Raw genomic sequence first — 15,168 nt, 5'->3', positions numbered from 1 at the left:
TCTCTCTCTCACCTTTTCTCTCTCTAAAATGCATCTCAGTAATCCAGGGATCCCCATGCCACACTTTGAGAACCAGTTTTACTAGTAGTTTACAGCCTACCAGAGTCCAGATATTATACAATTTAGTTGAGTAATTCACATGTTTGAACTAGAATTGTTACAGTAAAATGAAAGACCTTAGTATTACTTCTTCTGAGAATGAGCTCTTTATACTTCAAACATAAAGTTAAAATTACAGATAATTAACTATCCCTCATCATTGTTTATTTATACTAAAAACAAAATTGAAATAATGAATTATAAGACCGTTTCATTTGTACCAATCAGGAAATACCTCCCTCCTAAACCTTATGTGTACTTTCTCAATCCTTTTCCCAGCAATTTGTGGAGAAAGGCTTTTGATAAATATTCACTTTTAAAACTGGGTTTAAGAATGCAATGGTGTACTAGTTTGCTAGCTGTCAGAATGCAATATACTAGAAACAGAATGGCTTTTAAAAGGGTGAATTTAATTAAAGTTGCTAGTTTACAGTTCTAAGGCTGAGAAAATGTCCCAATTAAACCAAGTTTATAGAAATGTCCAATCCAAGGCATCCAGGAAATGATACCTTGACTCAAGAAGGCTGATGAAGTTCAGGGTTTCTCTCTCAAGTGAGAAAGCACGTGACAAACACAGTCAGGATTTCTCTCTCATCTGGAAAGGCACGTGGCAAACACAGTGTCATCTGCTAGCTTTCTCTCCTGGCTTCCTGTTTCATGAAGCTCCCCGGGAGGCATTTTCCTTCTTCATCTCCAAAGGTCGCTGGCTGGTGGACTCTCTGCTTCTCGTGGCTATGTCTGCTCTCCTCTCTCTGAATCTCTCACTTTCTCCAAAATGTTTCCTCTTTTATAGGATTCCAGTAAACTAATCAAGACCCACCGAATGGGTGAAGACATGTCTCCACCTAATCCAGTTTAACAACTGGTCTTGAGTCATATCTCCAGGGAGATGATCTAATTACAGATTCAAATATACAGTACTGAATAGGGATTAGAAAAAATGGCTGCCTCTACAAAATGGGATGAGGCAAAACATGGCTTTTCTAGAGTACATACATCCTTTCAAACCAGCATAAATGGTGTATAAAGAAACACTGAAATCCTATCTATTCCTAAGGGTTTCCTTCAACTGACCCATTCAACCCTGAGAGCATAAGTGAAACTCAGAAGGTAAAAATTTGGATGAGGGATAGAATGTAAAAAAAAAAGGTAGGCCATCTCCATGGAATATATTTTTGTCAGTGATAATGGGGGGAAAATTGAAGTCAACTCAATTTCCTCCAAACTAATTTAAAATCTGACAAAGGTAAAAACATTTCAGAATCTTTCACAGTCCCAGGAACTCCTCTGTCTTAATATGTGAAGTGAAATTTAAGTGACATGAAGCTAAAGGTTTCCAAAAGATTATGTATTATCTGAAATGTTACATTGAGAGAATAATTAAAGCATTATATACAGAAATAACTACTGGAGGTGCTAATGAAAAGTAGAGCCTGGTTTTCATTTCTTGATGCAACAGAAAAAAATATTTGAAGAAATAAAGAAACAATACTTTCCAAATTTTATGAATGACAAATGTGAAATACTCAACAAACACCAATAGAATAAACAAAAATAGCCCACTCCAAAATATATTATAGTCAAACTCTTAAAATACAAATATAAAGAGAAAATCTTGAAAGCAGCAAGACTAAACCAACACATAAAGATAAATGATTCACTTAGTTGATGATTTATCAAAAATCATGGAGTCCAAAAGAAAGAAGAACTTGTTTAAAGTGCTGGGGAAAAAACAACTATCAACCCAGAATTCTGTATCTAGCAAAATTAGCCATCAAAAGTAAAGATGACATAAATATATCTTCTTATTTTAAAAAACACAGAGAGAATCTGTCACCAGCAGATTTGCACTATAAGAAATGTTAAAAAAAGTTCTTCAGACTGGAAGAAATTATACGATACAGAAACTCAGATCCTCACCAAAGAATGAAGAACATCAAAAATGGTAAATAATTGGGTAAATGCAAAAGGCATTTTTATTACCTTTTTCATTTCCATTTCTTTATAAGTCATATAAATGTGCAGAGCAAAAATTTCAATATTATTTTTGTGTTACAATGTGTGTCTATATATATATGTATATAAAACAAGAGATAGTTGGGAGCAAAGATGAACCTATACAGTTGCAAGCTTTCTATATTTTTATGTAAATTAATAAAATATTAGCTGTAGGTTAAACATTAAAAATCTATATTGAAATCCCTATAACAACCACTCAATAGATAATGCAAAGAAGTATAGTGAAAAGTCAATAGGAAAATTTAAATGGAAGTCTTAAAAATATTCAAATTATACACACACTTACACACACACAAAAGAAAAGGCAGAAATGGAAAAAGAGAGGAAAATAATATATAATAAAATGATTGCTCCAAATCCAACCCCATCAATATTGTACATTAACTAAACACCCCATTTAAAAAGTAGAGTCTGTCAGAAGGAAATATAAAATGAATAAAAATCAAAATACCCAACTATATATTGTTTACAACAGAAACACTTTAAATGTAAATACACAGATAAGAAGAAAGCAAATGGAAGGGAAAAGATAATTAATGTAAATAGTTAACATAAGGAACTGGAGTTGGCTATATTAATATCAAAGAAAAAAGACTGTAAGAATATTATTAGAGATTAAAAAGAGATATGTCATAATAACAATTAGTCTGTTGATTAGGAAGACATAATTATAAATGTGCATGCAACTAATAACAGTTTCAAAACACAAGAAACAAAAATTGGCAGAATTTAAGGGAGAAACAGAAAATTCCACAATCATTGTTGGAAATTTTAAAAGCCCTCATTCATCAAATAGTAGATAAACCAGACAAAATTCAGCAAAAGCATAGAAGATCTGAACAACACTATTAACCTACTACCTTGACTTAATCATTTAGGACAATTATAGCCCATTATACTGAACAATGGCAGAATACATATTATTTCCATGAACATGATTTGTTTACCTGGATTGACTATATCCTAGGACATAAAACATGTCTCAATAAATTCAGTAAGGTTGAAATCATGCAAAGAATATTCTCTGACCACAAAGCGTTTAAATCAGAAATCATTAATAATATGAAAAAATTTAAAGCCCAAGATACCCAACATACTTCTAATAACCCATGGATCAAAGAAGAAGTCATAAAGGAAGGTAGAGAATATTTTGAACTGTACAATAATGAAAATGTAACATTTCTAAGCAGTGTTTAGAGAGAAATTCATACTTTAGATGCTTATATTAGAAAAGATCTGAAATCAATTGTCTGCATTCTAATAATGAATTAGAATAAGAATCAAATAAATCCAAAGTTGAAGAAAATAATAAAGATAAAAGTAGAACTCAGTGAAATAAAGCATAGGAAAACAATAGAGAAAATCAATTATACCAAAAGTTAGCTTTTTGAAAGATCAATAAAATTGATAAACCTCTAGATAAACTTCTCCTCCACCTCTGTGCTCTTCTCCATCTAAGAAAGTCTAGGAAGTCCCGACCCCGAAAAACTATTAAATCACATACATTGCTGTATCTCATAATGTGTTATTTTCTCCCAAGACCCAATCAGATAAATGTGGCTTGATTTGTTCAGCTTCTCTTATTTAAGGATATATGTGTAGAAAATTAAAACATTTTCCTGGTTGGGTCTCACTGACTATATGAAGCTATTTCATACTAAACTATACTTAATACTCAACCTTTAATATATAGGCAATACGATTCTAACTTCTCATAAAAGGAACATAAGTACAATAACATTTTATGTGAGATTTTTAACAAAACAAAAGCAGCTGGAAACTTGTTTTTCTTTCCTATCCAACGTGAGATGAAAAGAAAAAGAGGTGACCTCATCAACATGTGAGGAAAGACAGCTACTGAAAGCCAATCGCCAGAGAGTCAGTGAAAAACAAGGGTTAATCTTAGTTTTTCAGACCCTGGGGGAAAGTAAAGGCTGGAGAATGGCCCCACAAAGAGAGAGAAAAACATCAGGTAGGAAACTTCCATCCTGGACCATTCGGTCCTCTTGCCTTCCCCTCACTTGGTCCCATGCAGTTTAGGGGTGCCCAGAGGCAGTGGCCAGAATATCTCCCACCTGTCATCAGGGACACAAACTGTAAAAATTCTCGAGGCAGTGAGACAGATCCCCATCTGTATCTAAACACAAAGACCACAGCAAGGTACAAGGACCCACAGCAGGTTTCAAGCCACTGGTGAGTACAAAATACAAAAGGACACTGAGGAGGAGCTTTGAAAAGGGAGGATTAGGGAAGGAATGCAGAACATGCTACTTTCCCAAAAGCAGCAGATATCCAGGCAGAAACTGTACAAATCTATTGTCTGGGGACCCAGAAGACAGGAGAGGACATTTCAAGGGCCGGATCAATGTGGGATGAAAGGACTGAGAAAACATGGGCAGAGACCATAATTCTAGCCAGGGCTCCTGGCATCTATCTCCTGCCCTTGAGGGAAGAAGGAGCAGGTAGCCCAATCCTTACCAGGGGAGTGGCTGCAGACTGGAGCAGCGTGGGAATCCTCCATTCCAAACACAGAAGGGGCCACAGTCCAGTACATACACTGGCCAGCGATATGAGAGCACAGGGTCCCTGCAGTTTCAGCCCCACCCAGTCAAAAGTTACTGGGCTTCTCAAGTTTCAAACAGCTTTTGAGGACAAATAAGTAACAGAATGCCACCATTTGGCAGGCCAGAAAGGACAGGGGAAAAAACAGGACCTTTCAGAACCTCTCCAGAACCTATTATAGGCCCATCAGAGTCGGTCTACATCACCTGCAAAGGTACCTGACCCTGTTTGGGCTTGAAAATGCTGATGATCCAATGTCAAAGCAGTGCCCTAATTCAAACCCAGGCAACAACTAAATCCTAGACAAGAGAGAGAAAGCAAACTTCAGTATAGACCTGTCAAAATAATATGATGATCAGATATCAGCAAAATATAACAAGGAATATTAATACACAAGAAGATATGGCCCAATCAAAGGAATACATTAAAAAGTCAGAGGAGACAAAGACTTTGAGATGTTCAAACAAATCTCCTAAATCAACTGAAAAAGATTAGGGAATGTATGCATAAACAGATAAAGGATATTAAGAAGACACCAGAAGAGCACAAAGAAGAATTTGAAATAATACATAGAAGAATAACAGACATTAAGGAAATAAAAGACACTGTAGGTGAAATTAAAAATATACTAGAATCACACAACAGCAGATTTGAAAAGTCAGAAGAAAGGATCAGCAAGAACACAGAGCAGCTGAATTCTAACAAAGAATAGAGAAAAAAATTGGAAAAATTTGAGCAGGGGCACAGGGGAACGGTTGACAACACTGAACACACAAATATATGCATCACAGCTGTCCCAGAAGAAGAGGAGGGAAAAGGGCCAGAAAGAATATTCAAAAAAAATAATGGCTGAAAATTTCTCAATCCTTATAAAAGACATAAATATGCAAATCCAAGAACCCCAACGTATTGCAAAAGGAATAAATCTGAATAGACCCACTTTAAGATGCAACTAATCAGACTGTCAAAAGCCAAACAGAAAGAAAATTCTGAAAGCAGTAGGAGAAAAGCAATTCACCACACACAAGGGAAACCAAATAAGACTAAGTACCAATTTCTCATCAACCACCATGGAGGCAAGAAGAGAGTGGTATCCTATCCTTTAGATACTGAAAGAGAAAAATTGCCACCCAAGAATTTTCCATCCAGCAAAGCTGCTGTTCAAAAATAAGGGAGAATTTTAAATAGTCACAGATAAACAGAAGCTGAGAGAGTTCATTAACAAAAGACCTGACCTAACAACAGCTAAAGGGAATTCTTCCAGTTGAAAAGACAGGAGAGCAAGGCCTGGAGGAGGATTCAGAAAAGTAATAACAAGGGTGATTAAAAGGATAAAAAGAGTGAGAAAAATAGATCTGACATATAAAAACCAAAGGACAAAATGGTTGAATTTAGGACTGCTTTTACAGTAATAATATTTAATGTAAATGGATGAAATGTAAATTTAATGTAAATGGATTGAATTCCCCAATCAAAAGACATATATTGGCAGAATGGATTAAAAATATGATCTATCTGTATGCTGTTTAAAAGATATTCATTTTAGACCCAAATATAAAAATAGGTTGAAATTGAATGGATGGAAAAAGATATTCCAAAGAAGCAGTAACCAAAATAAAGCTGTGGTAGCTATAGTAACATCAGATAAAATAGATTTTTTAAATATTATGAGAAAGGGTGGCAGTGGTAGAAGTCTTGCCTGCCATGTGGGAGACCTAGGTTCGATTCCCAGCCCATGCACTCCCCAAACAAACAAACGAAAAAAGAAACAAAAATTCAACAAATGGTGCTGCAATAAGGGGATACTCACATGGAAAAAGAATGAAGTGTGACCCCTGCTGTACAGCATACGAAGAAGAAAAAATGTTACGAGAATAATATTTACATATAACATAGACAAAATGTTATGTTATATAGACAAAATGTTGTAAGAGACATAGACAAAATGTAGACATAAATATGCAAATCCAAGAAGCCCAATGTACTCCAAAGAGATTAAATCCTAACAGACACACTCCAAGACGTATACTAATCAGATTTTCAATTGCCAAAAAAGAAAATTCTGAAAGCAGCAGGAGAGACACAATTCATTATACACAAGAAAAACCAAATGACACTACATTCCAATTTCTCATAACAGACAAAATGTTATAATACAGACAAAAGTGTTATAAGAGAAAGAAGGGCCTTATATGTTAATAAAAGGGGCAATTCACCATAAGAAATAACAATCATAAATATATATGCACTTGCTCAAGGGGCCCAAAGTACATGAGGGAAACAGTGGCAAAACTGAAGGAAGATATATTGGGTAGATGGAAATACTAGTGGTCAATGAAAAGGAGGGGTAAGGGGTATGGTATGTATGAGTTTTTTCTTTTTCTATTTTTCTTGCATGGGCAGGAGCCAGGAGTGGAACCCAGGTCTCCAGCATGGCAGGTGAGAATTCTGCCTGCTGAGCCACCATGGCCCACCCTCATTTTTCTTTTTATTTCTTTTTCTGCACGGTGCATAGGTCGTTCAGTGAGAAAATGCCCACCTCCCATGCTGGAGACGCAGGTTAAATCCTGTACCAAGCACGCCCCCCCCCGCCCCCCAAAAAATAAATGGCATGAATTTCTTTTTCTGAAGAGATGCAAATGTTCTAAGAAATGATCATGGTGATTGATATACAACTATGTGATGATATTGTGAGTCATTGATTATACACCAAGAATGGAAAGTTCATATGTTAAAAATGTTTGTGTTTGTATGCTGTTTTCTTTTGTCAATGAAAATATATTACAAAAAAAAGACCCACCCTTATTCAGTTGGGCCATACCTTAACTAAAAATAACATTTTCAAAAGGTCCTGTTTACAAAGGGCTCATACTCACAGGGATGCAAATTAAGATCAAGAATATGTCTAAGCTGGGTACATAATTCAATATGTTGCATTTATAGTACATGAAAATGTTTTCATACACAATTTATTTTGTTTTATTTTTATGTCTTCTAATTAAAGCTGCAACCGCAACCTATATTTAAGAAACAAGAAGGCTACACAGAGAAGTGCTAAAACCACCTTTACTATGTCTACATGGTAGATGAATCATGGTAGATAATGAAACATAAAAGCCACATATACTTCTTACATGTTCAATTGGAAGGAGCACAAGGTCAACTGTGACTAAACCAAGACCAGTTATAAACATCAATTTTCCTTATGTCCGTATTAAAAAAGGAAAATTTAATCAAGGAAAAAAGTACTGAAGGAAGAAATAGACATCGCTACAGTAATAGTTGGAGGCTTCAGTAGAGATAGGATAAACAGAGGCTCAATAAGGAAACAGAGAACCTTAGTAATATGATAAATGAACTATACCTAACAGATATGTATATCACACTGAACCACAAACAGCAGAATATACATTCTTCTCAAGTGCTCATGGAAAATTCTCCAAGATAGACCATGTGCTGGGGCACAAAACAGGTCTTATCAAATTTTAAAATATTGAATTATGCAAAGTACTTTCTCTGATGATCATGGAATGAAGCTGGAAACAGAGAACCAGAAAATGCCCAAATATATGGAGGTTAAACAACATGCTCTTAAACAATCAGTGGGACAAAGAAGAAATTGCTCGAGAAATCAGTAAGTATCTTGAGATGAAGGAAAATGTAAACACCACATACCAAATGTATGGGATGCAGGGAAGGTAGTGTTAAGAGAGAAATTTCTTACCCTAAATGCCTACATTAAAAAGGAAGAAAGAGCTGAAACCAATGGCCTAACTAATCAACTATAGAAACTAGAAAAAAAAACAGCAAACCAATCCCAAAGCAAGCAAAAGGAAAGAAGTAACAAAGATTAGTATGGAAATAAATGAAGCATAGAGTAAAAAAACAGTAAATACAAAAATCAACAAAACCATGAACTGGTTCTTTGAGAAGATCAATAAAACCAACAAATGCTTAGCTACACTGAGAAAAACAAAATGAGAGAAAATGCAAATTAAAAAATTTGGAAATTAGAGGGGAGGTCATTATCATGGACCACAAAGAAAGAAAAAAAGATCTTAAGATGATATTATGAACAACTGTATGCAAATAAACTATACAGCTTAGATGAAATAGACAACTTCCTAGAAATACATGAACAATCTACAGTGACTCAAGAAGAAATAGAAGACCTCAAAAACCAATCACAATAAAGAGACTGAGTTAGTCATCAAAAACCTGCCAACAAAGGAAAGGCCAGGAAAAGATTCAGCTTCACAGGTGAATTTTACCAAGGATCCAAAGAATTAATACCAATCTTATTCAAACACTTTCAAAAAAAAAAAAATTGAGGAAGAGGGAACACTACCTAACTCATTCTATGAAGCCAACACCACACTAATAGCACAGCTGAATTAAGATACTACAAGAAAAGCAAACTTCATAGCATTATCTCTAAGGAATCTAGATACAAAAATCCTCAACTTAATACATGCAACCAGATTCCAAAAGCACATTAAGAGAATTATGCATCATGACCAACTGGGTTTTATTTGAATTATGCAAGGGTGGCTCAAAACAAGAAAATCAATTAATGTAATACAACACAATTACAAACCAAAAGGCAAAAACTACATGATCAATTGACACATGATCAATTAACACAGAAAAGACATTTGACAAAATCCAGCATCCTTTCTTAATGAAAAAAAAAAACTTAGAATAATAGGAATAGAAGGAAACTTCCTCAATATGATGATTCTCATGTATGAAAAACCCACATCTAACATCATACTCAATAATGAGAGATTGAAAAGCTTTCTGTCTAAGGTCAGAAATAAAACAAAGATGCCCACTGTCATCATTTTTATTCACTATTGTACTAGAGGTTCTGGCTAGAGCAATTAGGCAAGAAAAAGAAATAAAAGCCATCCAAGTAGAAAAGGAAGAAGTAAAACTTTCATTATTTGCAGATGACATGATCTTATATTTAGAAAATCTTGAGAGAAAACATGAAAAAGCTATATGAGCTAATAAATGAGATCAGCAAAGTGACAGGATACAAGATCAATATACAAAAATCAGTGGCTTTTCTATAAACTAGTAATGAGCTATACAAGGAGGTAATTAAGAAAAAAATTCCAACTACGATAGCAGCTAAAATAATCAAATGTCTAGGAGTAAACTTCACCAAGAATGTAAAGAACCTGTACACAGTAAACTATACAACATTGCTAAAAGAAATCAGAGAAGAACTAAATAAGTCTAAAAGCCTTCCATATTCATAGATTAGAAGGACAAATGTTGTTGGGATGTCAATTCTGCCAAAATTTTTAATCTATAGATTCAGTATAATACCAAAATTCCTACAGCCTACTTTACTAACATGGAGAAGCTAATCCTGAAATTTATTTGGAAGGGAAAGGGGCCTCAAATTGCCCAAAACATCATTAAAATAAGAATTAAGTTGAAGGATTCATGCTTCCTGACTTTAAACATGTTTCTGGCATAAAAATAGATATATCAATACACAGAATTGAATTGAGGGTTCAGAAATAGACCCTCAGATCTAGGGTCAGCTGATTTCTTAACTTTTTTATTGTGTTTTATATATATATATGTGTATATATATATATATATATATATGAAGCAAAGGGGAAAAAAGCAATCGTTTTTTTACTTACTTTTCAACAAGTAGTTACAGGACAGACCCCAGACTTTGTCATGGGCTACCATATGATCCTCTCAGATTTTTCCTTCTAGCTGCTCCAGTATATAGGAGGCTAGAAGACATAAACTTTTTTTTATCATCACAATTGAGGTTTTTTTCTTTTTTGTGAAAAATAGCATATATATCAAAAGCAATAAATTTCAAAGCACAGCACCACAATTAGTTGTAGAGCATATTTCAGCCTTTGACATGGGTTACAATTTCACAATTTTAGGTTTTTAGTTCTAGCTTCTCTAAGATACTAGAGACTAAAAGAGATATCAGTTTAATGATTCAGCAACCATTTGTTAAGTCCTTTCTTCTCTGTGTCACTCCACCATCACCTTTGATCTTTCTATCCCTCTCTTTAAGGGTGTTTGGGCTATGGCCATTCTAACTATTTCATGTTGGAAGGGGCTGTCAATCATATGGGGTAGGGAGATGAAACTATCTGATGTTCTGGAGAGGCCGTGCCCTCTAAGTTGCAGGACTTATCTGATCCAGGGACCCATCTGGAGGTTGTAGGTTCCTGGAAAGTTACTCTAGTGCATGGAAGCCTTGTGAAATCTTATGTATTGTCCTAGATATTCTTTAGAATTGGCTGGAATGGTCCTAGTTGGGATTTGGCTGGTTATGATAGGTAGCAATGTCTAAACGAAGCTTGCTTAGAGCAACCTCCAGAGTAAACTCTTGACTCTATTTGAACTCTCTCTACCACTGATACTTTGTTATACTTCTTTACCCCCTGTTAGTCAGGATGGAATTGCTAATCACACAGTGCCAGGGCCAGACTCATCCCTGGGAGTCACCTCCCATGCCACCGAGAGACTTTCACCCCTGGATGTCATGTCCCACGTAGCAGGGAGGGCAGTGATTTCAGTTGCAGAGTTGGTTACATCTGAGTGACAAAAGAGGTCATCCAGAAGTAACTCTTAAGTATACCTACAGGTAGGCCAAGCTTCTCTGCTACCTGCATAAGCTTCATAAGAGTAAGCCTCAAGATCAAGGGCCTGGTCTATTGATTTGGGTGTCCCTAAAGTTCTAGGGTCAGTTGATTTTTGAACAGGCTCCCAAACCCACTCAACTGGTACAGAACTGTCTCTTCAATAAATGATGTTGGAAGAACTGGATATTCATATTCAAAAAAAAAGAAAGAAAGAATGAGAACCCCTATCTAATGCCCTTTGCAAGAATTAACTCAAAATGAGCCAAAGCCCTAATTATAACAGCCTGTACCATAAAACTTCTAGAAGAAATGTAGTGATAGGCAGTAATTCTTAAACCTTACACCCAAAAGATAAGCAACAAAAGAAAAAATAGATAAATGGGACTTCCTCAAAATTGAGTACTTCTGTGCAACTTTTGACTTTGTCAAAAGGTTGTAAAAGCAGCTGACTCAATGGGAGAAAATATTTGGAAACCACATATCTGATAAGTATATTCAAAGAAATCTTATAACTCAACAACAAAAAGACAAACAACACTATTTTAAAATGGGCAAAAGATATAGTCATTTTTCCTAAGAGGAAATACAAATTAGTAAAGAAAAACACAAAAAGATGCTTAGCTTCACTAGCTATTAGGAAAATGCAAACCAAAACCACAATGAGGTATCATGTCACACCAATAAGAAAGGCCGTTATTAAACAAACAGTAAACTACAAGTGTTGGAAAAATAGGAACACTTATTTACTGCTGGTGGGAATGTAAAATAGTACAGTCACTATGGAGGACAGTTTGTCAGTTCCTCAGAAAGCTAAGTATAGAGTTGTCTTATGACCTGGTAACCCCAATACTCAGTATGTATATATAATGTGTATATATATATATATATATATATATATATATATATATATATATATATATATCAGGGTCACAAACAGACATTTGCACACCAACATTCATAGTGGCATTGCCAAAAGATGGAAGCAACTTGTCTTGGTTGGCTTTTATAAAAGAGACTTATTAAGTTATAATTCAAAGGCCATGAAAATGTCCAAATTAAGGATCAACAAGAAGATACCTTCTCTCAAGAAAGGCTGATCACACCCAGGGTTTCTCTATCACATGGGAAGGCACATGGCAATGTCTACTATCTGTCTCTCGTGGTTGCTGGGTTTCTTCTGTATCTCCAGATGTCTGTGTCTAAGTCGATTCTCCAAGCATCTCCTCTCTGTCAGCTCTCCAAGCATCTGTGCTTTCTCCAAAATGTCTTCACAGTTAACAGGAATAATTTAATATTCTTTCATCAACAATGACAAATGTACCACACCAATTCTAGGGTCAATAATGATGGGGATTAAGTGTTATGGGATATTTGGGGTTTCCTTTTTTAATTTTATTTCTTTTTCTGGAGTAATCAAGATATTCTAAAACAGATCATGGTAATGAATGCTCAACTATGTGATGACACTGTGAGCCATTGATCTATACTTTGGATGGATTGTACAGTGTGTGAATATATCTCAATAAAATTTCATTTAAAGAAAAGAGATAAAACATATAGAAATTAAGAAAATTTAGAAATTTCTCAATACATAGAACTTTAAGAAATTTCCTATATAATTATACTTTTCTCAGTTTTAGCCATTTTTTATGAGAGAAGCTGTGGGTTTACAGAATAATAATGCACAAAATATAGGATTCCCATGTACTACCCTATTATTAATACCTTGTGTTGGTGTGGAATATTTGTTACAATTGACAAAAGCACATTTTTATATTTGTACTATTAATTATATTGCATGGTTTAACTTAGGGATCACTGTTTGTGCAGTGTAGTTCCATGGATCTATTTTTTAAATTTTTATTCAGTTACCACATATTCAACCTAACATTTCCCCTTTTAACCACATTCAGATATATAGTTCAGTGCTATTAAATACACTCACAACTAATCAGAATGTGTATAGTTATTCTTCAATTTAGTTTATGGTCAAAATAGAAATATTAAAGGTCCAGTCACAGCCCATGCTCAGAGATTCAGATACTTTGTTTACAAATAAAATCTTAAAGAAAATGTCAAATAAGCCTCCTGTCTCCAGAGATGTTCCTCCAAGACCATATTTATTATATGTTCCAGTCTCACACAGACATTTTTAAGATAGACTCCCTTACTGTCCGAGCAAATAAAGAAAGTGTTTAACATATGAGGCATAATCAGATTTTCTAAGATGTTCTGTCAGAGTTAAGTCTGAAAAAATCTAATTGCTTTAAAAAAATTATAGTAAAATCACAATGCACATATTTTATAAGCAGCATTTAAAGAAGTAAACCACTTTATGACAGACATAATAAAAAATACTTAAGAGTTCGTATAAAACCATTTATTTTCCATTTACAACATTCCATTTTCCTTGCATCATCAGATATAAGAATTTATCACTAAAAACAGTTTTAAGGCATTTTATGAACAATTTATCCAAAGTATAAAGTGATATAATTATCTTTTAGGTGCACTTTATAATAAAATGAGCCCTTTATGGTTTCCTAGAGATAAAAAGAAAGCATTCATGTTAGAACATTTACCTGATTGATTGTAATGGAAGACATGCACACCAAAAAGTTAAATTTGATAAATCAAATCCAATTATGAAATACTATAGAAATATGATACTGTAGAGAAATATCATTCATGCTATTTTATACTTTTTGAGGAACTACATTTCACTGCTTTTTGAAAAAAAATAGATTTTGAGTTGTTAAATATTTCCCCAAAATATATAGGTTTTTCATGTGTCTGTTTCTACACACTGTTTTTCTCTTCGGCAACCAAAATGATGTCACAGAAAGAGAATAGCTATGGATAGAGAGTTATAAGGAAAATTTCAACCACGCTGTAGTCCATCAATGGCACAGACTCTCCAACACATTTATATGCAAAGGTTTACAGGCAAATCCAAAGACTCTTTCCATTCCCAGAATACCTTCCCATAGTATTCTCCAATATTGCTGATGCAATAGTGTTAAATTACTCTAAATGAGCAATTAAAAGGGGTGAGGGGATCAGTTCTAATATCTGCTAATGATATACACCAGTGTTTAACATAACTTGTAGCACAATGGAATTATCTGAGATGCTTTTTAAAAAACAGATTCCTAGCTTCTATCCTAATCCTATCAAATCAAAATTTCCAACACATCTCCTAAATATCTTTATTTTTTTAAAAAGTTTTCTTGTCTATTCTGATGCACAGTCAGGTCTGATAATCACTGGTATCCAAGATTGTCCAACACACATCTAACTCTCATGAAATGCATCAAGATGTTAATGGATATTTACTTACATTTTCCATTTTTTTTCCATTTAATGGCTACTATATATTTTAATTTGTGTAAGAATATTCCTATATCCTTGACAGAAGCACAAATGTTAAATCAAAAGATTTAGTTTCATTCTAATTCAATGCAATATCTCTGGCTATGTATAACTTTAAAGTCAAAAATCCAAATCAAGAAAATTGAATTCAAAAATGGAGATTTGGATGTCTTTATTGGGTGTTATGAATTTAAAAGATGGATTTAAACTAATGTAAAAGACCATCCAGTTCTAATATAGGGACATATTATCAAAATTTTTCTCTCCTCCTCTGGAAGTTCCAGAAAGTAATAAGGGAAACAGGAATAGAAAAGCATTTTCTATCTTTAGTTGTGTCTAAGGTACAATTGAAACCTTAAACCAAAAAATATGTGGAAGCATGGAGATTGCCCAAGCATGAGTATAGATTGAAGAGTAGTAGGGATGTCACCTCAATAAGTCTCAGAAAGAGCTGGCAAAATACATTTCTCTGAGCAAATGC

The sequence above is a fragment of the Tamandua tetradactyla genome, chromosome 1 (genome assembly GCF_023851605.1).
Source record: "Tamandua tetradactyla isolate mTamTet1 chromosome 1, mTamTet1.pri, whole genome shotgun sequence".
In the NCBI taxonomy this organism is placed as follows: Eukaryota; Metazoa; Chordata; class Mammalia; order Pilosa; family Myrmecophagidae; genus Tamandua; species Tamandua tetradactyla.
This window is presented reverse-complemented; position numbering follows the sequence as displayed.